Here is a 6,661-nt window from a genome sequence, read left to right on the forward strand (position 1 = left end):
CCAACTGTCTACTTATCTCACACAGAACAACCTCCTTGATGACCACCAATCTGGTTTCAAGGGTGGCCACTCAACTGAAACTGCCTTGCTCTCAGTCACTGAAGCCCTGCGACTGGCACAAGCGACTTCAAAATCATCAGCACTCATCTTGCTGGATCTGTCTGCTGCTTTCGACACCGTTAACCACCAGATCCTCCTGTCAACACTCATGTCGAAAGGGCATCTCGGGAACCGCAATCCAGTGGTTCGAGTCTTACCTCTCAGGTAGGTCCTTCAGGGTATCTTGGAGAGGTGAGGTGTCCAAGTCACATCATCTTGCTACTGGGGTACCTCAGGGCTCAGTGCTTGGACCACTTCTTTTCTCCATCTACATGTCATCACTAGGATCTGTCAATCAGGATCATGGTTTCTCCTATCACTGTTACGCTGATGACACACAACTCTACCTCTAATTCCAACCAGATGATCCGACGGTTGCTGGTCGCATCGCAGCCTGCCTGACAGCCATTTCTGCCTGGATGAAGGACCACCACCTTCAACTCAACCTTGCAAAAACGGAACTGCTTGTGATCGGTGCAAACCCAACACTTCATCACAACCTTTCAGTTCAACTTGGGTCTTCAACCATTACTCCTTCCAGGACAGCCAGAAACCTTGGAGTGGTGTTGGATGATTGTTTAAGCTTCTCAGATCATGTTGCTACATCGGCCTGGTCCTGCAGACTTGCCTTGAACAACAACAGGAAGATTAGACCCTTCCTATCGGCGCATTCCACACAAATTCTTGTCCAAGCTCTTGTTCTATCCAGACTGGACTACTGTAATGCTCTCTTGGCTGGCCTTCCAGCATGCACTGTCAAGCCTCTTCAACTGATCCAGAATGCTGCAGCAAGACTGGTCTTCAACGAGCCAAAGCGCATGTCACTCCTCTCTTCATCAGTCTGCACTGGCTGCCAATAGCTGCTCGCATCCAATTCAAGGCTCTGATGTTTGCCTACAGAATGATCGCTGGCTCTGCACCGCTATACCTTAACTCACTACTTCAGACTTATGCACCCTTCAGAAACTTGCATTCTGCAAGTGAACGGCGGCTTGTGGTGCCATCACAAAGGGGCACAAAATCACTCTCACGGACCTTCTCCGGGTCTGTTCCTGGCTGGTGGAATGACCTATCACGCTCTATCCGAGCAGCTGAATCTTTAGCCACTTTCAAAAAAATGCTAAAGACGTATCTTCTTCGTCAGCACTTGACCCAGTAGTAGTAGCACTTACCTAGATTTCTATATCCATCTATTTGTGTATTTAAAAAAAAAAAAAATCCTTGCTATGAGCACTTTACTGACATAACTGTGACTTCACTCAGCACTTACATACTGTTGTTCTCATGTTGACTTGATTGATTCTACCGTTCTCATTTTTAAGTCGCTTTGGATAAAAGCGTCTGCTAAATGACTAAATATAAATGTAGAGAGCCGCTGTCCTGCAGAGTTTAACTCCAACCCTGAAAAAAAAAACCTTCAGCTGCCTATAGCCTTATTAATCCTGAAGAACTTGATTAGCTTGTTCAGGTGTGTTTGATTAAGGTTAGAGCTAAACTCTGCAGGACAGCGGCTCTCTAGGACCGAACTTGCCTACCCCTGACATACATGGAGTATGGAGTCAATGGAGTATACCAAAATGGAGTATTATCTCCTTTGCATCTCAATTAAACATTTTTTTTTTTTCAGAGTGCAGACCTCTTTGCTATTCTTAATTTGATATATAGGTCTTGGCACCTAATTAGCTGGGAGAGCGCAGTGAACGCTTAAAATGGAGTATACGCCTGTACAAATATGCTAGACTAGAGCTTGTGTAAAAACCAAAGTATTGTTTGGGCTTATCAAGCCATTCTCACATAATGTGTTCTTGCGTTAAAAGATGCAAGATGCAGCAACGTAAAATGAGGGAAAACGTAACATGTTTTCAATAGTAAAAAATTCTAAGACATATATAGAAAAACAATTAAAAAGCAGTGCAGGAGACTGCAAAACGTGCTTTGTGTAAACTGGCCCTAAGAAGGCAGTTCCATTAACAGAATTTTGTTATAAGAACGTTCTCTAAATATTCAGTGTTGGTTCTGGGAACATTAAAAACATCCAGTTTTCTTGATGTTAGAGGAAGGTTTTTATAGGGTATAATGTTCCTCACATGTTCTTTCAACTTAATTTTGATTTGTAACATTCCAAGAACATGAAAATGTTCAGTTTCCTTAATGTTAGTAGAATGTTATTTAAAGGTTAGTATGATGTTCCTGAAACATTCTTTCAATCATTCAAACACCTGCTGTGAACAAACACTGAAAGAAAGAGAAATAAGAACACAAACTACAACTTTCTTCAGCCACAGCCTTAGATGAACTGAAGATAAAAGACATTAAATCTCTGAAGATCTGATTAAACAACTCCACAAACAGCATTACCAGCTTCACTTATTACTAACCAGACTGACTTTATTTCTGTCATACGTCTACAGAAGCTCTTACTGAGAATTAACAGAGGTTTAGATGTTGATGTCTTATTGAAAATGTTTAGTTTGAGATCACCATCATTGAGATCAGCGTTTGCTTTAGTTGAGCTCTTGACCCTTGACTTTTGTTGAGTTGCTTCTTTATCAGCAATTATAGGTGTTTTCAGAAAACATTTCTGCATTGATAAAGCAGATCAACATGACTGTTTTAATATCAGACAAATGACTGTATCAAAGTGGTTTAAAATACTTTTGTCTGTTATTGTTGATTTAAAGAATTGAAATGTGTTCATCACGGCACAGGAGTGTGAATCCCACGATATTCATATTTGATCTCGTAGATGTCTGATCCACTATGAGAACAGAGAACTGTCCATCTTTCCTGCACTCTTTTCACTCCTCTCCTCACTGCAGCCACATACTCTCGCTGAATTTCAGGCAAGGCGTATCTCAAAGTGTGACGTCCAGCTCCACCTCTCTGGAAGTCTAATTGGGTGGAAGGATAGACTTGTGGGTCATGTTAGGGTGTGGTTGGATATTCTAGTTCCACCCATTAGGCCCAAATTACTTTCGCTCTTCCTCACTGGACGTCTAGCAAAGGGGAATCTAGACGTAGGCTCCACCCTTTTGCTCTGCAGTGAGCAGCCTCTCTTTATTTTTGAAATTCCTTAAGATGCCTCTAGTGTAGCAGAAACTACATACTTCACCAGCGTCATATTCATGTGGTATGGGGCTTTATAAATGTCCATACCCCTACCCTTAAAACAATGAAAAGTTGAATGCACATAGTTAACATTATCTGCCAAAACACCTGTTCTAATTGCACAGCTGCCATGTGAAATTTTTTTTAAAAATAAAACAAAGCAGAAAAAGAGAGAGATCCAACCTGAGTCCTGATAATAACAACTATGAAGAGAAATCACAATGTCTGAGTCCTGTGTTGATAACCTGCCATTGCTGAAGTACATGTGGCTGATGTATATTTAAGAAAAACCCTTGCTCACAAATATTAAATGCAATATCTTGCATGGCTGATGTCTGTTTTTGAATTTAAGATGTTGATGCTATCTTCGTAATTCAAATTATCTGTTAGTTCCCTTTCAAAAGGCAAAAGTGTCAAGTTTAAGGTGCCCTACTAGCCATAAATTTGTTTCTTTAATATGTCATAGATAGTGGTTTAGCCAATTTTGTAAAAAAACAAACAAAACAAAAAACAATATAAATTGTGCTACATGGCAAAAGCTGGTGCAGGTGGGATAAGGACTGAGATTGAGGTTGGTCTCAGGCTGGAGTTTTTGGTGGGCTTGAAGTGAAGCAATATGTTGTTTTGTGGTGGATTTGAAGGCCTGAGTCACACACACTGAACACCAGCAGAACCAGAGCAACATCTTCACTGAGAGAGCGCTCTTCATCTCCCTCTGCTGATCTCTGCAGATAAAACACAGGAAAGTGAAAGCACGGATAAATGGGAATGTTGGTCTCATCAACCATATCTAGTGACAGTTCTTGTAGATATAGACAGATTTATTTCCAATCCTGCCATCCGATTGAGTCAGTTCTTTGGTTTAGTACAGAGCTCATTTATTAGAAACCATCAGGTAAAACACACATTCACATTAAGCTCAAAATAACTAGCTGAATCAGACTGTAGCCTGTCTATAGTAAAATGATGGAAATAATGCATTTGTTAAACATCACATTTTTAAATTTACAATAAGTTTGAGCACAAAACCTGCAATCAAATAGCAGATATTCATCTGCTGAATTATTACATGCATGAAAAAACACTTTTTTTTAAAAAAATTTAGTATATAAAAAAAAAACTTTTTATTTTTCATCAGTTGAATATGCTATAACCCTTCATGAAATAAAAGAAAAATAATAGCACACTTCTCAACAAACCACATGTCATGTCCCTCCACAGTCATGTGGTAAATATTAAGAATCCAGCAGAGAGTATTTGTGTAGATTTCTAAAGTAAAGCATTGGTGTAACATTAATGTTTCACTTTCAAAACTTTTATTATATAAAGCATCAAGATAAGATATAATCTCCTTTATACATTTTTGTACAGTTCATTTTACAGTGTAACCTTTGATTTGTTTTATGATGTTCTGATCATTTTCAAGCAGTGATAAGATGATATTTGATATTTTGATTGTGTTGGCAGTGGCAGATAATAGATTTTATTTTTTCAGCAGTGTAGAGTGCTAATTATTCATTGTCATGTATCTTTACAAAAGCCATATTTGAGTCTAGGTCTAATTGTGTGAAAAATTAAAATATACATTACAAATACAAGTTTAAAATGCAACACACAAATGAACTCAGTGTAGTGTAATGGGGTTCCTTGCTAAATTTTTCTACCAAAGGGTCCATGGCCTGAAAATATTGGTTATCCATATATCCATATCCATAAGTTATCCATCTTATTTTTCAGGTAAGAGCGGGTGCGGCCATTTGTACATTTAATGTGCCTGACTTCCAGTGTCATTCACTTTTAACTGTACAAAACAGCCAGAGATGGACATTCCAGGGGTCAGAAAGTAAAAGTCCTGCCATATTTTTATCTCATCCACTGAAGCATTAATGAGATAATTAAGTGATAAATTGAGTGATGATTGAGCATTATTGAAGACACCTGATGATAAAAAGCAGAATCACCAAAGGAGAAAATCACAATTTTACCAAAAAGTAATCAAAAAGTTACCATCATCGAGGTCAGGGTTTGTTTTAGTTGAGCTCTTGACCCTTGACTTTATAATATTAGATTTTGTTTAGGCATTAAAACTAACCAGACAAGTAAAGTTAAAAGATGATCAGGTGTTGGTTATGTTTTTACATAATCATTATTTGATCTGAATCACTGAACTCATTTAGAGCCCAATCTCTGAGTTAGACTTACATTATTGATTACAGCAGCACTGTGATTCCGCAGAAGATCAGCTTATACAATACAGAATTTTTTTTTTTTAAAGTTGTCCTTACAACAAAAAAAAAAAATATTTTATGCACACACAGATATCAAGTATCAGCCTGTGAATCTCAACAATGGTGACAAGCAATATATTCTGATCAACAGATCAACTCTGAACATTAGAAAACAAGCTACTAAAAAGTCACAGAAAAACAGCAATGTCTTGATGTCTGTGTGTTTAAATGAGCGTTTTTAAAAAAAATCAGAACTCTTAAAAAAAAATTGTATTGTAAAAGTTGATCTTCTGCTGTAGAATCACAGTGCTGCTGTAATCAATAATGTAAATCTAACTCAGAGATTGGGCTCTAAATGAATTCAGTGACTCAGATCAAATAATGTTTATGTAAAAACATAACCAACAACACCTGATCATCTTTTAACTTTGCTTGTCTGTTTGGTTTTAATGCAGTTAAAACTGCCCAAACAAAATCTAATACTAAAAAGTCAAGGGTCAAGAGCTCAACTAAAACAAACCCTGACCTCGATGATGGTAACTTAAAAATTGTGATTTTCTCCTTTGGTGATTCTGCTTTTTATCATCAGGTGTCTTCAATAATGCTCAATCATCACTCAATTAATCACTTAATTATCTCATTAATGAGATAAAAATATGGGAGGACTTTTACTTTCTGACCCCTGGAATGTCCACCTCTGAAAACAGCTCATTATGCTGCTTGATATTTCAAACTGGTATTTCTTACCATATTATTTTAATGTGTTTTCTTAATTATAAACAAGCTGGTTTGTAGCACAAACTGTTTTACCGTTTACTGCACTTTGACATTCTTCTTGTTATTTCCCTATAGCAGCTAATAAATCGGAAGTCTTGCACATTCACAGAAAACACCTTACTTCTGTATTGAAAAATGAAAACTTTGTAATATATTTAAAAGTGTAGTTAATTGTTTTGAAGTACAGTAACTGTTGATTTCACTCAGATTTGGGATGATAGCTTTTATTGTTGAAGTGATCTGCAGTGAGAACCACTGAACTAGAATATATAAACTACTGCATGAGAAGGTGTGGTACAAACTCAAAACAAGTCATCGAAAATATCCTGAAATAAACTTATAACATCAACATCTTTCCAGAAAATCCCTCCCATGTCACTCCTATATTATTGGCCTCTATAAAGAAACTTTGATACATGTTTATAGGAGAGAATAACTGTTTATGACAT

This window comes from Chanodichthys erythropterus, chromosome 12, assembly GCF_024489055.1.
Source record: "Chanodichthys erythropterus isolate Z2021 chromosome 12, ASM2448905v1, whole genome shotgun sequence".
NCBI classification, from domain to species: domain Eukaryota; kingdom Metazoa; phylum Chordata; class Actinopteri; order Cypriniformes; family Xenocyprididae; genus Chanodichthys; species Chanodichthys erythropterus.